Source organism: Ictidomys tridecemlineatus, chromosome 3, assembly GCF_052094955.1.
Source record: "Ictidomys tridecemlineatus isolate mIctTri1 chromosome 3, mIctTri1.hap1, whole genome shotgun sequence".
In the NCBI taxonomy this organism is placed as follows: Eukaryota; Metazoa; Chordata; class Mammalia; order Rodentia; family Sciuridae; genus Ictidomys; species Ictidomys tridecemlineatus.
In genome coordinates, this window is record NC_135479.1 from 121,473,609 (window position 1) to 121,491,477 (window position 17,869).

Here is a 17,869-nt window from a genome sequence, read left to right on the forward strand (position 1 = left end):
TTCTACTGGGGCTGGGGTTGTGGCTTAGTGGCATAGCGCTTGCCTAGCATATGTGAAGCACTGGGTTCAATCCTCAGCACCACATATATAAATAAAATAAATAGATAAAAGGTACATCAACAACTAAGAATATTTTTTTTAAAAACATTGTACTGTCTTCTATAACTAAAAAATTATAAAAATTTTCTAGCACAGAACAGAACATTTTTTTTTCTTTTGGATACTGTAATTGAACCAGGGGCACTTTACATAACACTGAGCCTCAACCCCAGGCCTTTTTTTTTTTAAGACAGGGTCTAAGTTGCTTAGGGCCTCAATAAATGGGCTTCAAACTTGAGATGCTCCTACCTCAGCCTCCAGAGTCACTGGGATGCCTGCGCTACCATGCTTGGACCAAAACAACATTTCCGCTGGTGGTATTTCAAGAGGCTCCTTTCACCACTGCTAATCTCAAGGTAGGAAATACAGCAGCTAACAAGAAGATTGCATTTTATTAAATAATACTAGGGAGTTAAGCACAATGATATGAATCCTACAACTTTCATTTATCCAGTACAATCACTTGACCCAGTTAGTAGAGCTACAAAACTGTAAAAATATAAATGTGATTATAAACACAGTTTTTGTAGGCCACAGTGACACACACCTGTACCTCCAACTACCCAGTAGACTGAGGCAAGAGGATAAAATTCAAGGCTAGCCTGGACAAAAAAGAAAGATCAGGGGCTGGGGATGTGGCTCAAGTGGTAGCGCCCTACCTGGCATGCGTGGGGCCCGGGTTCGATCCTCAGCACCACATACCAACAAAGATGTTGTGTCCGCCGAGAACTAAAAAATAAATATTAAAAATTCTCTCTCTCTCTCTCTCTCTCTCTCTCAAAAAAAAAAAAAAAAAAAAGAACAAACAGGGAAGGAGATAGCTCAGTAGTAGAGGACTTGTTTATCATACACAAGGCCCTTGGTTGGGTCCCCAGCACCAAGGAAAGGAAAGATTTTTGTAAGGATATCTACAAACCAAGACTAAAAAGGTGGGAAACTATTGCAAATAAGGTCACCACAAAAGAACACAGACTGACATGGTTTGAATCCTTGTATATCACTGAACATTTTGGGAGCCTTGAACAAGTGAATTAACTTCTTTGCACCTCTGTTTCATCCTCCAGAAACAAAGCCCAAAACTACTGACCTTAGCCTAAGATCTAAATGACACAAAGCACCACCCCCCTCCTAGATCGCAAACCAGGCTGAGCCCCTTTCCCCTGTCTCTATAACTAAAGGACAATTAATTGCCCTCTTGAGTACAATCCCAAAGGCAAAGCCAAATTCTTCAGCATCTACTTTCTCAAAGAATTGTTTTTCTATCTTCAAACTTCAATTTTCTAGTGGTGGTAGAGCAGGAGATAGTGCCAAGGGGGTCTGCAAATGGACCACTTTTAACCAATTCTTTTCTACAGTTCTTAAGGTCCTATCCCTTCTCTGCTATGGGAAGGTCTGAATACAAAATACAAATACCTCATGTTAGATCCTTTCTTTTTTTGCATTTAAATAACTTACACTATAAATGTTATAAATGTCAAATTCACATGTACTAGAAAAATACAAAGTCCCAGGCAGCGCCAGTATTTCTGCCATTCCCCCACACTTCCTCCAATTCACATTCTCCTCTATTCTTTTTACATAAATAACTCTGAAATTGAACAAGCCCAACAAATAATAACTCCATCTAAAATGTGTTCTAACAAATTTTTCATAGTAATCCTGCTATAAGTTGTTGTGTAAAGGGGATTCCTTTGCCAGCTACTCATCTGACCAGGTTATATTTATACAGTATTGCTATATATGAACTAATGTATTTAATCAACAGGTTAATGTTCCAAACGTTCATTACTCACAGCTCCTTTTGTCAGTAACCCCATGTTTATATTAAGCTGCTGCCCTTTCTCATTTACTTGAAAGGTTCCCAGTACAGAGGAAGCAGTTTTTTCTTGTTCTCTCGGTAGATAGGAATCTTGGTAACTGTGCAAAAACGTCCATTTGTGTTGAGAACACAAGTATCATGAAGATTCCTGAACATATGTAAAAGTTATTAAGATATTTTAACTTCTATTACACAATCAATAAAAAAATAACAATAATAATTTCCATAAGGGGGCCACTCCAGTTTCTCCCATATTAATAACCAAAACTGACAGAAGAATGTTTTAAGCTGATGGTGAGCTTAGCAGCAATTTTAAGCCATTAAAGAGTCACAATAAGTTCCTCCACTGTAAGCAAAACTTTCTCATGCCCATACTGTTTTCATCCTCCATACAGTTCACCAATTTGTTCTAAATACTATAATCTGATTCTAACTACTCAAATGGCCAAAAAAAAAAGTAGTTATTTATGGAGTTAATGATTGCAACTGCATACATCAGACAGTACAGGATAGCAGAAATGAAAAAGAAAAATCATATACCAAACAATCAGGGAAAACCGATTTAAAAGCAAGAGTATAAATGCACAACACGCCTGACCGCCCTCAGGCATGTTTTCTTTCTGCCTCCCCTCCCCCCACTGGTAAATGCAAACTATTTCTAGAACTCCGAAAGATAATTTGGGAAGCTTGCCATTAACTCACATGATCCAAATCCAACATATACAATGTTTTCATGGAGACAAAGCTGCCCTACTTCCGTAAAGATCATAAAACTTATTGAAATGGTGAGTAGATACAGTCCCCAGGAAGTCGGGATTAATGAATTCACCAATGAGCACCTGTCTTATTTAACAAAAATGAACACGAATCACACTGGGAAACCCAAAAAGTCACTGTCTTCAATGTGTAATCAGGATATTTATTGCAAGTCGCTTTAGTAAGAGGATAAAAATCCTAACGATTGGACCTTATGTTATCCAAACTGGAGTCTTTAGGGAAGAGAGGTGAAGATGATTACTCAATTGTATTGGGGGCAGGGAGACATTAATACTAAAGATTGAAACTAAAAATAACCCATCATTTCACCCACCATATTTTATTAACAACATGTTTAGATCAGCATAAGGCTCCTGTTTGGAAAAGTCAACAGTAAACTTCCCTAACTGTAAATTACATAGGTATTGAAACTTACTACAACTAGTACCTGCAAAGTCCACGATTTTAAGTAAACTCCAAACACGCAGAATATATAATTTTTAACTAGGTTCTAAGACTTACCCCCCGTGTAATCACCAAATTATTTTATAGAGTGTGGATAACCTAACAAAGAGAGATTTCTTAAAAGCCATCACAACCCAAATTTTACATGGAACACATCATTTCCACAATCTAAATTTAATTCCGGTTGCCACTGCAAAGTGATGCCTATTTCAGCAAATTAGGAACTTCCAAAAATACTGAACACGTTAACGCATGCATGGCTTTCCTAGTGCTGCCATTTACGATTAATATTTCGCTTAAATAAAAGTCTGCTTCTTTTAAAAAAAAAAAAATGACATCGGTTGCAAAGAGGAAGTTACCGAGAAACCACCCTCACAACGTGGCCTTTACACTGTCAGAAAATAATGTGACTCCGTGCCACCCAAAACTTACCAGGACGCTGGCAATAACTTTGCCAATTCTACACTTCTGAACCCAACTTCAAAGAGTCTCTACCAAATACCTCCCTAAGAAGGCAGAAAGCGCTAAGTTACAAACAAACACGTCCCGGAGTGAGGCCCGGCGGCCGCGCGCCCCTCCCCCCGGCCGGCGCCCCCGCCCCGGACGCGCGGCCCCAACAGCCGCCCGCAGCCCCCTGCACTCCAGCCGGGGTCGCCGCGCCGGGCCAGGGAAGCGCCTCGGGAGGGGAGCGGATTCTCATCGCAGCCCAAGGTTTAACAAAACAGCATGCACCGAAAGGAGCCTTCTCCTCTGCTAAAAATAGGCTATAAAGGAGTCGGCCTCATGATGGCTCCTTGATTCAATTTGCTGCAAATTCTTTCCTGAAAGCCTTGCTCGCCTCACATACACACGCACAAAAAGGGGGTGTAAATGCACGAAGGGTGGAAGAGGGGGAGAAGGCCGAGGTGCACATTTTCCGAGAAAACAACAACATAATTAGGGTGAGGATCCCCCGAGACCAGGAAAGGGTAGGGGGTGGGCAGGCACGTGAGCATTTCAAAGAAGCCTGAGAGGGAAAGGGGGGATGGGGGCACCCTAAATGCCCTCCCTCCCTCCCTTCCCCTCCCCCACCTAAGCCCCAGCTCCCCAAAGGGCCAAGTTGAAAAATGCATGTTCCGCGGGCGCCCCTCCCCCCCCGCGGCCTGGGGCCCCCGGCCGCCTCCGGCTCGCGCCCCCCGCCCCGGCCCGCGGCCGCCCCACTCCAGGGTCCGGCCCCCGGCGCTTACCTGGAAACGGTGGCCTCCAACGCCGCTCCCCCCTCCCGGGAATGGAGGCACAAGGAAATTCCCCTCCTCGCCGCCGCCGCCACCGCCTCCAACCACCCCCAAAATAACCCCTCCGGGGGGTGAGAGGCAATTATAACCCCGGCGAGCGGAGGGCGCGGGGGATGGGCGCGGGCGGGCGGGGGCGGGGAGCGCGGCGCGGGTCCCCAGGTGGCGAGCGGAGGTGCTCCCGCCGCGGGGGGAGGGGCGGGGGCGCACGCGGCCGGCGGCGGGGGGAGGCGGCGCGCGGGGGAAGGGCGCGAGCGGGGAGAGGAATTGAGGCAGAAGGTAAAAGCTGTTACTAAGGGAAAGAGCCAAACGGTTCGGAGCAGCCAACGGCTCAGACACTCAACACTGGGGAGAGAGGAATGGGGACCAGCCAGGCACAAATGAGCTCGCGAGGCCCGCGGCGGCGGCGGCGGCGGCCGCGCAGCAAAACAAACCCGAGCGGCCTGCGCCGGGCGGGCGGGCGCGCGGGGGAGGGGCCGGCGGGGGAGGGGCGCGCGGACGCGGGCGGCGGCGCGGCGGGGGGGGCTCCGCCGGCCGGCTCCCGCCCTCCCTCCCGGCCCGCTGCCGCGGCGCTGGGGGCTGGGCGTGTGCGGCGCATTCTTTTAAAAAGAAAGCTAGCCCCGCGGGCTCTCGGAGGCGCCCGGCGGGCACCGGCCCCCGCACCCCGCCCCCACCGCCGGGTGGCCGGGTGCGGGGCGGCGCGGGGGAGGCCGGGAGGCTCGCGCTGCAGCCGGTGCGGAAGCGCGGGTTAACTTTCCCGGGGAGGCCGCGGGCTCCCTGGCGGCGCGGCGCGGCTGGCTGGGCGGACACGCGGTGGGCATGTGCGGGAGCGCGGCGCCGACATCATATGGACATTTGTTTGCGGAAAAACCTCGGTGCACACCTTTGTGTGCGTAAATACATGTGTTTCTCGGAAGCGTACCTGGAAAGGTGCTTATCTGTAATCAGCGATTTTCAAAATGTAATCCAGATGACCGGATCTGTAGAGAAAACATGCACACAAGAAAAGGTTTTTGGTACTAAACACAAAACTGTAATCGAAGTGTGTATGCCCAAATGTACTGTGAATCAAACATATGGTGGTATTTATCGTCTGGTGGGTCTGTTGGAAAGGTTTAGTTGATCGGTTCTCATTTCACAACAATAAAATAATGTAACTATAAATACATATATATCAATGCAACGTCAGCAGTAGAAGTTTATCCACTTTGTGTACTTTTTGCGTGTGTGTAGCACATCAAGGCAGATTATAAAGTGTAACTTAGATGACTGATAATGCGACATTAGGATTGAGGGAAGGAGTGCAATGTTTTTTTTTTGTTTGTTTTTTGTTTTAAAGCACATTTGGTGTTAATCTTTATAAGCCCCTCAGAAATCAGGGGTGAAGGGTGCTTCTCACACCCGGTATACACCTAGGACATAAAAAGCAGCCACCCTTTTAATTTTAAGATATGACTTAGAATTTTTTTATTTTATTTTCAGTTATTACAGTTTTCAAAGTAATATTTTCGCAGGCTGGATAAGAGGTTCTGTTCTCATATTTTTCTAGCAATATTTGGAAGTATGTGGTAATCATCTTAAAGCAAATCTTTCCTCTGAATAATCAAGAGACCTAAATTTTTACACAACGTATTATCTGAAATAACTTTAACCACTCTGGACTCCAAGTCACCTAATAATTCATTAGTTAGGCAAGTGATTTTGTAGCCAAGGTCAGTGTCTTTCTCCCTTAATGAACCCTTGGTTGGGGGAAGCAGCCAGAATCCTTTTCCTGACTAATATAAGAGGATGGGGGGGGGCGGGGGCAGGAAAACTATCAGAGAAAATAGAGTGGGATTGGAAACTCCCTTCCAACCACTAAAAGGAGAGTTCAAAGCATATCAGTGGTGTGTCCTTAGAGCTATTTTCATATATGAAAGAGGGAATGTTAGATTAAACAATGTCACCTGATGGGAATTTAGATAACTGCAGGTTTCCAAAACACTCTGCAGAGTGTACAGGGAAACAGCACAAATAAAACCAGTTTTGTATTTCTGCAGGATTCTACAGCCCATGCTTCTTTACCCCAGAACAAAGGTCTTATTTCAGGTGCAAGGGGAGTATAATTATCTTCCTACTTTTAAAAATACTTTAATGAGTTGACTAGTGATATTTGTCACTAAAAACTATCCTCCTTAGAGTTGTGTTTCTGGGTTTTGTTGTGGTGTTGGTGATGGTGGTGCTGCTGGAGATCAAACCCAGGACCTTGCACATGCATGCTAGGCATGCTTTACTGCCAAGCTATGTCCCCAGCCCTTGACCTAGATTGGTTTTGAAGTTTCACATTGTGCCACTTGCTGCTACAGATGGGTCTTCTCTAGACAACAGCTACTATAAAATCAAACCACTCTTCAGTAGATAAGGACTTCCCAATCATACTGATTCTTAAAAAGGTCATTTTTAGAGCCAGACATGGTGGTGCATGCCTGTAATCTCAGTGGCTGGAGGCTGAGGCAGGAGGATGGCAAATTCAAAACCAGCCTCAGCAATTTAGCAAGACCCTAAGCAATTTAGTGAGACCCTATCTCAAAATTAAAAAATAAAAAAAAGGCTGGGGATTTGACTCAATGGTCAAGTGCATCTAGGTTCAATCATGGTACCACAAAACAACAAAAAGGGTCATCTCCAAACCTGTGGCCAGACTTATCCTCTGCTTAAATGACTCTTGCTCTACAAAGGACGTCCTACCCTGCTTTAAAGTCATAGAGTCAAGAATTCCAGCCTTACACCAACTTACTTCCTAAAGTTGTTTAGTGTTAGTTGAGCCTCATAACAATGATGATAATAATAATCTATGCAAATTACTTAATTTGCATGTCATGATAAATATCAGCAAAGTTAGGGATCTGTACCACACTTAGTTGTTCCAGTAAAATGCACTTTGCCGACCATTACTAAACCATACTCATTGAAGACACCTGAAATAGTTAAATATGGAAACAACTTTCATTTTCCCCCAACTAGAGGTGTGTTACATGAAACTATTTTTTGATCACTTTGATTTCTATATTCTGGAAACTTACCTGAAACAGCAGTGGAGCTTAAACATTAAATACTCAAATAAATGATCCCCATACAAAGGCATGTGTTGCCTCCTCACTCCTCTGGCCATTCCAGCATATCCAGCACCTGAGATCCAAAACGCAGCACCAAAATTCAAACAATAATTAGACCCACGAGGGAAGGTAAGGACAAAGAATTAACTATCCTGGGGCTGGGATTGTGGCTCAGCAGTAGAGTGCTCACCTAGTGTATGAGGCCCCCTGGGTTCAATCCTCAGCACCACATAAAATTAAATAAATAAATATATTGTGTCCAACTACAACTAAAAAATAAATATAAAAAAAGAATTAACTATCCTTACTAATTTTCAATGCTTATCCTAATCTAAAAATGGTTATGCTTTGAATACAAATGTTAACATGTTTCTAGAAAAGAGAAATTACTCTGTTACTAAAAAATTCTACAGGAAAGAGAGACATTGTTAAGAAGGTTCTCTTGAACTTTCTAGCTAATTACTCAACAAAAAGAAACCTCATACCAGCAACTGTTACCAGAAGCTACGTGTATATATTATAAAATGACTAAACAAATCCTGACTTGTTTTACTTCAGTAATACTACACTAGGGAGTGTGGAATAGCAAGACACTATACCTCGGCAACATTCATCACTCAAAAAACAAAACATTTTACATTTAAAATGCTTTAATCCCAGGCCTACAAGATCTCATTACTATATGTATGTTTAAAACCACCATGGTGTTTTAAATTGTTTACATTAGCTGGCCTACGTAATTAAAGTATTCAAAACAAACTTAATAGCATGAAAAAGATATTTGATACCACAAGTATTATCCTGGTGCTATAACACATGTTGTATTTTTACTCACCCTGGAATGCAGTGGCTTTCTGTCTGTAGCATTCACCCCCAGGCATCTTGCTGATCCCCTCTGATATGTTTCTGTTTCACATTGACTGAACTTGTGCAATTCATCTGTGGTTCTTCAGGCTCGTGGCTTTTGCCATTCAGACTGATGCACATCTTGGCCATGTGAACCCACATCTCAACATAAGAGTTCATTTTCCTGTCTGTGCATAGCATGCTGCTTGTGACCTTTACTCATCAGTGGAAAACTTGTCTCAGTTTTCCATGCCTCTGTGACCTGATTTCATTACAACCATGAACTATACTTGGGAGTCTTTGTTTAAATTACAAAGGAAACCCTTAACTATCTCACAAGTATTTATCTCAGATAATGGAAATGGCAGGTTATATCTTTTGTTTGTGACTCAGGATGAACACAAAACTAACCCCACACAGCATAATACAGGGTATGGCATGACCAATCACTTACTTACATTGACTAGCCAGGTAGTTCCTCAGGCAGGTCTTTGAAGTATTGATAGTTTGCCTATTTGTTCATTCATTCAACAAACATAGAATATTTAATGTTTTACTGTTCAGTCAACAAATGTTTATTGAATGCCTACTGTGCAAGGCAATGTTGGGGAAGCTGTTGTTTTTTGGTGCTGGGGATCAAATCTGGGTTCTAGGGCATGCTAGGCAAGTGCTCTACCACTGAGCTATATCCCCAACCCCCAAAGCCATTTACAGTGAACCAAATACAGCCCTTATTCTTCATGAATTTACATTCCAGTCTCATGTTGAGTGGAGCTTAGAAATATATAGTCAGTCTTTCAAAAAATACATACATCTAGTTAGATTATACTTTGTTACCACAAAGACAATATAAAAATAGCTTAACTAAATTTACTCTTATGTTGCTGACATTCAAATTTAAGAGTAAGGTGTTAAAGACCCAGATTACTATCTTAACACACATCTTCTACTGGTATGTAAGATGGCTTTTCTAGCTCCTACCATCACATTCAAATTCCAGTTGTTGCGATAGAAAGGAGATATGGAGGACTGTGCCTTCCCTTTCCAGCCTCATGTTCTCAGTTGCATTTATGACCCCCGACTTCATTGGCCAGAAGATAGCAGTAATCACACTCAGCTGCAGGTAAGGCAGGCAAAGGGTAACCACACTTAAATAAGGTTGGAAGGGGGCTGGGACACATGTTATTTAAGATAGGTAGTTTAGAGCAGGGTGTTTGATCAAGATGACATGAAACCAGAAAACTAAACCAAGCAGAAGAGTAAGTGTGCAAATATCAGAAGAAACATTCAAGGCAGAGGAAATATTAAATGCAAAGGAACAGAGCTGGGGAAATGTGCTGTACCTTAGAAGTAAAAACAATGTAATTTGGCACTAAGCAAAGAGTGGCAAGAGGCGGGTCAGGGACTAGATATGAAGGGCTTGTTCCTTCTCCTAGCATAGAAAGCCATTAGAAGATTTGGGTCAAGGAAGTGACTTGATCCACCTTCTATTTTATTTATTTTTTAAAATTTATTTAGGTATTGGGAATTAAACACAGGAGCACTCTGCCACTAAGCTGCACCCCTAGATCTTTTTATTTTTTTATTTACTTATTTTATTTTATTTTTTTTTTAGAGAGAGTGAGAGAGGGGGACAGAGAGAGAGAATTTTAACATTTATTTATTTTTTCTTAGTTCTCGGCGGACACAACATCTTTGTTGGTATGTGGTGCTGCTGAGGATCGAACCCGGGCCGCACGCATGCTAGGCGAGCGCGCTACCGCTTGAGCCACATCCCCAGCCCCAAGATCTTTTTATTTTTATTTGGAGACAGGGTTGCCCAGGCTGACCTTGAACTTACAGTTCTCCTTCAACCTCCCAAAGGCCTCAGCTACTGATGCCATACTAGAGGGTACACAAACATGTTGTCCATAACAGATAAATAGTATTACTATCTCAGATTAACATGAAGAAACTAAAGTATTGAGACCCAACAGTTTGTCTCAAGTCTGCTGCAAATAGCAAAAGAAGAATCTGAACTCAAGACTGTCCAAGTGCATTGTCTGCTTTTTTGCTGAGTGAAACTAAACAGATCAAGGCAGGAAAGCACAAGTGTTTGCTAAGTGCTTCAGTGAATGAAGAATAGCTGAGAAATGCAAAGCAGAAAAAAGGAGAAATGGCTTGAGGGGAAGAATCACACCTTCATCACATTTATATGGCCCACATCTCCTAAATTAGAATCTAAGAAATGTTAATTGAATGCAGACTTGGTCGTAATCAATCAGTTGGACTTCCTCTGTTGCACTTCTCAATACTATTAGTGCATCTACTGATTAGAGAAGGAGACCTTTGTCCCACTCACTCCCACCTCTCGCCACCACCTGGCATGCCAGTCTTGTGGCAATGTGAGTTTGGGCTGTTCCTGAAGAAAAGGTCTTGTAGACAAAGAAGATAATAAAAGACAGCCCATTGCATTTATTACAGGTTTGAAAATCTAGTTTTCCTTTTTGCTTTGAAATTCAAGTTACAAATCTAACTCTCCCTTTTAAAAGAATATTTACAGTTTGGTTAATTAAATTCCCTTGAATTATTAAACTACATTTATACATTAAATGCATTCAATTTCCTTTTTAAAATACTTGGGTTGCTTGACAAATAAAAGAATAACAGGTAGTTAAATAATTCTCATAATATGATAAACTAATTATAAAATGTGAATCTTAAGTTCTCAAAACATTACAAAAATGTTTACATATTTAATAAAATTCATATATATGTTTTCAGTTAAAAACCACACATCTAAACCAATTATGGTCCTCATTTAGATGTTTTAATTGGTTTCATGAGGATATTTATTATTCTAAAATGTCAAATCATCTTAAAGATGATAAAGTGTTAAAATACAAATATGCACAGAATATCTATCTATCTATCTATCTATCTATTTATTTATTTTTGTTACCAGGGATTGAACTCAGGGGCACTTAAATACTAGGCCACATCCCCAGCCTGTTTTTTTTTTTTTTTTTTTTTTAATATTTTGAGGCAGGGTCTCACTATATTGCTTAGAGCCTCACTAAGTTGCTGAGGCTGACTTTGAACTTGCTATCCTCCTGCCTCAACTTTGTGAGCCTCTAGGATTATAGGCATGCACCACTGTACCCAACTCCCAATAAGACACTTTTAAAAATCTTGTAAACCTGGTGGTCTAAGGAACACAGTTTGATAAATTGCATTTGGTATTTTTTTTTAATTTCTTGACCTATTTATTTATTTAGAACATCAGGGTTTAGATATGCAACCAAATGGGCTTCCTAATATTTCCCTTCCCTTAAATTTGTCCCACCTAGCCACAGGCAAAACTGAAAAGTCACAGCCCTTCCCTCCTCACCCAAGGACAAAGGGCAAGGGAACATCAAGTCTAGAGGCAAGGCCCCTCTAAAAGAGTCACTGACCAGCTGAGCTCACTCCTTTCCTATAGTCCTGTAAACCATTTGTCCTTTGGGGAAAAGGAGTCGATGCAAAGACTTCAGAGAACTCCTCTGAAGTCCCAAGTGCTCCCTGCCCTTTATATGCAGTCTTCTACTGTGAGTGTTCCTTGAACAACAACCCAGGATGACTGTGCATGTTTATTATTGTAATCAAACAAAACAAATTTGATTTTATACATATTTAACAATAGGCATAACAGGCATAAGGCTAGATGAGAGACCAGAGAAACTGGATTGTGGACCTACCTGTACTATCACCGATGTATGTTCTTAGACAAGGCTTCAAACCACTCCAAAACTCAATGTCCTTATTGATGAACTAGGAACCACATTAACTACATTGTTTCAGATTGGATATTCAAAATATTTATCAGACAGTTCTAGGTGGCCACCAACCCATAATAGAGAATAACAAATATACCACACCAGATCATTCTGCTAATTAGAAGCCTCATAGCACATAATCTTCATTTAGTTCACTCATGGATGCCTACCCTGAGCCAATATTTCACAGGATTGTTGCATACATCAAATTGTTTATGAAAGCAGGCCCTTATCTAAAAAAAAAGGGGGGGGTGTTTTAGTCAATATTATTTTGTATAGTAAAAGACACAAAGAACAAGAGAGATGGGAATTTCTCTTAACACATTTCACCTGTCCTATGGAGAAGCCTGCCTAAAAACTTGAGAGCAGATTTCACTTTTTTTGGGGGGGGGGCGGGGGGTGCTACGGATTGAAACCAGGGCCTTGTGCATGCTAGGCAGTGCTCTACCACTGAGGTACATCCCCAGCTCTATAGACTTTACCTTGAGCTACTTTGGCCTAAGGAGGTAAAGAACTCAGACCAAGACAGCCAGAACACAGATCTTAACCTCAAAACATCAACAATAGTAAGAACTAGTACTTTACTGAGTACTTAGAGTGTGTTAGGGTTTCTTCTAAACAATCTTATGCAGATTAATTCATTAATCTTTCCCACCACAAGGTATAGCAAACAGATCCAGGCTTAGCAAGGGAGGCAGGGAACTATTGAAGGGCTAGCATCTGGAGAATTGTGAGTTCACTGCTCTCATGAATTTTCTCTGGAACTACAGGTGTCATAGGCCAAAGGAGTCCCAAGGAGGTGACCTTTCCACTGCTCCTGCAACAGATGCACAAGGCCCTGAGTTCCATGAGCTCCTGGCTGATGAGAACCCTAGTCCCAGACTATGAAACTTTTACAGCCTGAGGGGGGAAAGCTCTAAGTGGCAAGAAGGAAGAATAGAGGAAGAATCAAAACAGCAGCCCCTCCCTTCAGTGGGGAGAGGGAGCACCTAGTTCCCCAGGTCAATGGATCTGCCTCTGGATATGAGGATTAACTGTATTTAATTGAGAAAATGAACCTGGAGCTAAGGGCTGGACTGTGCTCTTTTCTGGAGAAGAAGAGAAGGTGTTAAAGAGAACGGAGTACAGGGAAAGGGCAAGGGCAACCAAAAGGCTCTGGGTTAGCAAAATTTACTGTCAAATTGTAACTATTTCAGGCTTCCCAGACCATGTTTTCTTTGTTGTCCTCCTCCCTCCCAACCTTTTAAAATATACACACTATTCATATCAGGAGCTAGATTTCCTCTGTGGGTTATAGTTTGCTGATTTTTGCTCTAAAGATATAATCTGTAAACTGTATCTGATGCTGCCTTCCTCTCTGATGTTGGACACTTAACTTGAATTAGGTCCTCCCTTGAAGTGAGAGAGGTACTCAGACGAGGAAAAGGGCATGGAGGTCTGACTGTGGTGATGCTTCATGGACCCTGAGGTATGTTCCAGTGAGGTACTTTAGGACTAACTCTGTTTGGCAACCCAAAGGTTTGCTCTGGGAATTTTCATGCCATGCACAGCTGCACACATGAGCAACTCTGCAAGAATTATGTTTCATGCCACATTCCATTTGGGAACTGATGCCCAAGACAACATTGCAAAGCAATGAAACTCAGCATTACTCTATTCCAGGGAAAATGGAGTAGCAAACCTTCTTTCTTAGAACCCCAAAATGGGACATCTCAAAGTCTTTGGAAAGAGCTTGCCCCAGCAAAAAGGAAGTATACCTTGTAGTAGACTTAACTCTGTTATAATGTCTCCTTTAAAGAACCCAGCTTTGCAATAAGGAAGCACCATTGATATACAAAGATAATCAACTTTATGTATCTTGTTATTAAAAGGACAACTCTTTGTGTCCTTTTCCTACCCTCTGTCCCAACTATCTTCCCCATAGCCAAACATGAAAGTCTTCTCTTCCCACCTCAACCGTGAAGTGTTGACTACTAAATCTATTCTTAAATAGCATCATAATTTTAAGGTAGGGCATTAAGGAGAGGGGAGAGAGTTTATTAAAAGAAAGAAATAAATAAAGAAAAAAAGCACATTCATACCCAAGAATCTAGCCTGAGTTTTAATGTGTCAGAGACATTATTTATGGTGGAATTCAGAAAAAGATTATTGGTCTGGGGCTAAGGACAGAAGAGTTTTTAATAGGAACATGAAGTTTATGAAGAAGAAAGTAAGAAAGAGGAAGACTGCAGGCAAACACTTAGTGGGGAAGCTTTGGTTACTGTATCTTAGAGGATGGAATGGCCACTGGTTAGGGCAGAAAGATCTTGGGAACTATTTCCCCCATTTCACAAACCCTACTGAAAACCGGCCTAAAGATATATGGAGAAGCATCTCCTGAACTCATTGCACAGCCGGTTCAACAAGGCAGCCCATTGAGATCTCTCCAAGGGCTCCTATGTGGACTTCAGCATGCCTACCAGACTTCAGATGGTAAGAAGAGAATTTCCCCGCAATGAATTTTAGAATTACATTTCATGAAGGTTTAAAATTATAACTGATTATCTACTTGGAATAGACTAAGTAAATTGGTTTGGAACTCTGAAATAAATTTTATCGTAGAGATCTCAAATCCTATGAATTGATTTTTTTAAAGTATATTTGGAAATTAGACCTAGCATCTGTCTGTGTTTCTTATCTTCATTAACCTCCTGACTGTGCCTGCTTACTTTCCAGCTCTCCTCCAAACATTTGTGTGAGGCAGCTGAAAAACCTCTGAAGATTCATGTGTTCTGGCTCCTGCCCACTCCTTTGTCTCTTCATGTGCCCCCACTGCCCCTGGGCTCCATAGGAACAGTCACACCAAGTTTTTGAATCACAAATGCACCATGCTTCTCACCACCAAGCCTTTGCCATTGGAGCAGTAGCTGCCTGAGACATCCTTCCTTCCAAACTGCCAACCTCCACACCCTGCCTTCCACCAGTTAGCCCTACACTTTCATTCCTCCTCCAGGTCTCAGTTCAAGCATCACTTCCTTGAGAAGACTTTGCTGATCACTTCTGATGAGGTTTAGTGTCTCTATTATTCATATACTCTCTTTTTACAACAAGACTCTGCTCCTTCCCTGTACTAATCACACAGTCCTATGTGGCAGCCACCTTGCATGTATTTGTCTGCTGATTTGATTTATAGTCTCTCATCCACTAGACCATGAGCTTCTTGATGGCAAAGATTATGTTAGATTTATTCATTAATGTGCAAATCACAGAGTAAGCATTCAAGATGAGTTACTATTGTTTCATACACCTGAAGTGGCAGATCAGCTTTTCATTTGGATTTGTTTAGAATGCTATCTGTATGTTTACTACTTGTAAAATTGACAAAAAATAAAATATTATCAACCACTGCATAAGGCTGATGCCAAGCCAGTCAATCTGATAAACTCACACAAACGTGAGAAACAAAGCTATTAGATAAATATGGTATATTGTTTAGAAGAGTCAATTTGTTCATGAGTTAGTGGGGGGCATAGTTGGGGAGATAATTTTATAGCATAACAAAGGACTATTATGTAGTTTGGAGATAAAAAAGAAATGTTAAAAAAAAGTTTGAGCTCTGGTTCTACCATTAGGTGTAATCTTACATGTAGAAATATTGTAGGTATATAAAAGAATGTTATAAAAACATTTTAGATATGGAAGGCTTTCTTTTTCTCTGATAATTTAAAATATGAAATTAGAATATTAATAATAAGTAAGATCCGTCTCTAAACTCTAGCAATGTTTAAGCCTAAATAAATATATGTTAAAACATTTTTCCTCTAAAGTGTATTTTATATATGTATATTTTTTTTCATTCATCCATAGGCATATCAGGCTTATACTTGGTGAACTCAAAGTGAGTGCTGCAGTCTGATTTAATTTAAAACAAGTACATAATAACATGCAAGCAAAGGTTTACAAAATGTACATTATAACCAAAAGGTTTAATAAGTAGTATTTAATTTTTTTATTTTAATTTTATTTTTGGTACCAGGGATTGAACCCAGGGGAACTTAACCTCTGAGACATATCCCCAGACCTTTTTGTTTTTATTTTGAGACAGAGTCTCACTAAGCTGCTGAGGAGCTCACTAAATTGTTGAGTCTGGCCTTGAACTTGTGATCCTCTTATCTCAGCCTCCTGAGTCACTGGAGTTACAGGAGTTTGCCACCACGCCCAGCAATATTTCATTACTGTTCACAGAAATGTCTCAGAGAAATTTGAAAATGCCAAGAAAAGTAGGAATGGTATTTAAGGCTCTGGCCAACTTTAGATTTGAATATAGATGTTTGATCTAACCCTTCTCAAAACGTGTGTTCTAAAGCAGATGCTGATAACTGGAATAGGCATCCCAATGAACACATCCGTGCACACAGGTGAGGGAGAAAAACAGAGTTTAGGGATTTATTTATTTTATGTGGAGATTATTTTCTTCAACAGTAATCCTGTGATTCAACATTCATAAAATAAATCATTTACAATTTGAGCAAAATAACACCAGATTCCTGCAAAGCTATAGAAAATGACTTGTGGGGGCTAATAGGAAACAGGGGCTAGAACTAGTGTATGGAGCCTTTGTTCTATTCCCAGGGGTTGACACTCTTTAGAATGCTCACAAATCACTACTTATGACTCACACGCTTCCACCCACTCCTCTTCTCCAGGCTCTTAATTTCACCAGGGCTTCTTGTGTTATCCTAGGTTTTTAAATGCACAGTTTCCCACTGTTCTCCAGTCAAATGCCTTCTCTGTTTGTGAAGAACTTGTAAAAGAAGGACTAAGGCATTGTAGACCAGGACATTTTTCACCCAAACTGACCTAGATTCTCCTAAGTGATTCATTTCTTGATTGCCTTTGAGGTACCAACCCCTCTACTGATCTTGTTTGCCCCATCCCTCCTGCCCTCAGCTACCTGAAATCATGCTTCCATCTAGATGCAGACTATGTTCTATCCTTAAACAATAAGGACTCATCAGAATTCAAAATTTGTCTGGTTTGTTCCCTATCTGAATACTTCCTCAAATCTGTCCAGTAGTAGTTATTCCAACCAGTTGCATTTCATCCAAATCCCCCCACCCCAGGGATCCAGGTCACCTTATGTGTCTTCCTTTGGCTTAGGTCCTCTGATCACAGTGTTCCTACTGCCCTTTCTGCAGTCCAAAACATGAATATAGGGCGATGGAAAGCCCTGACCTATATCCCAATGTCTGAGCCTCTTTTGACCTGAAAGGTTGCTAGTTTCCGAACTACCCCTTCCTTCATTCACCTCCTGTCATTCTACCCCTGCACCCTGCCCGCAAGCATCTTCGCACATACCTACACACTCAAGAATGCACACACACATGCTACAAAGGAAATATTCAGATTAGCATTGCATGGCTAGGATATGTATGTAGTTTCCTTTTCTATTGAAGAGAACTACTGTTGATGTTGTGGGGATACTACTGAGAGAACAGTAACAGCAATTTTATTGACATAGACTGTTGGGGGGGGTGTAAAAACCTGGGTAACCAATGAAAGACTTGCTTTCTGCCATCAGAGAGGTCTGCCCAATTCTCTAACTTGATGGCTACTACCCATCAAGTCCCATTAACAGTGGACAGTTCTCTTAGCAAGTGTGTATTACTTCGTTTCCTCTGAGCAGAGAAGAGATCTATTTCTGCCTTTTTTCTTCCTGATATGACTGCCTTCTCTACCTGTACC

At 41.6% G+C, this 17,869-nt stretch overlaps 1 protein-coding gene and 1 long non-coding RNA gene across 10 annotated transcripts in view; one reads left to right on the forward strand and one right to left on the reverse strand.

Moving 5' to 3' along the window:
- Positions 1-4,506, reverse strand: part of Tbl1xr1 (TBL1X/Y related 1) — a 144,805-nt gene extending 140,299 nt beyond the window's left edge. For 2 of the 8 annotated variants that reach the window (XM_078043673.1, XM_078043676.1), the window contains exon 1: positions 4,366-4,506. The gene's annotated coding sequence lies outside the window, so the exon portion shown is untranslated. Of the gene's footprint in view, positions 1-1,892; positions 1,943-3,571; positions 3,711-4,365 lie in introns of those variants that run through there. The other 6 variants (XM_078043675.1, XM_078043677.1, XM_005330287.4 and 3 more) reach the window with 4 other exon arrangements.
- LOC144376328 (uncharacterized) overlaps positions 3,769-17,869 on the forward strand; it is a 101,188-nt gene continuing 87,087 nt past the window's right edge. For both annotated transcript variants that reach the window (XR_013436642.1, XR_013436641.1), the window contains exon 1: positions 3,769-4,080. This is a non-coding gene — a long non-coding RNA (uncharacterized LOC144376328). The remainder of the gene's footprint in view (positions 4,081-17,869) is intronic.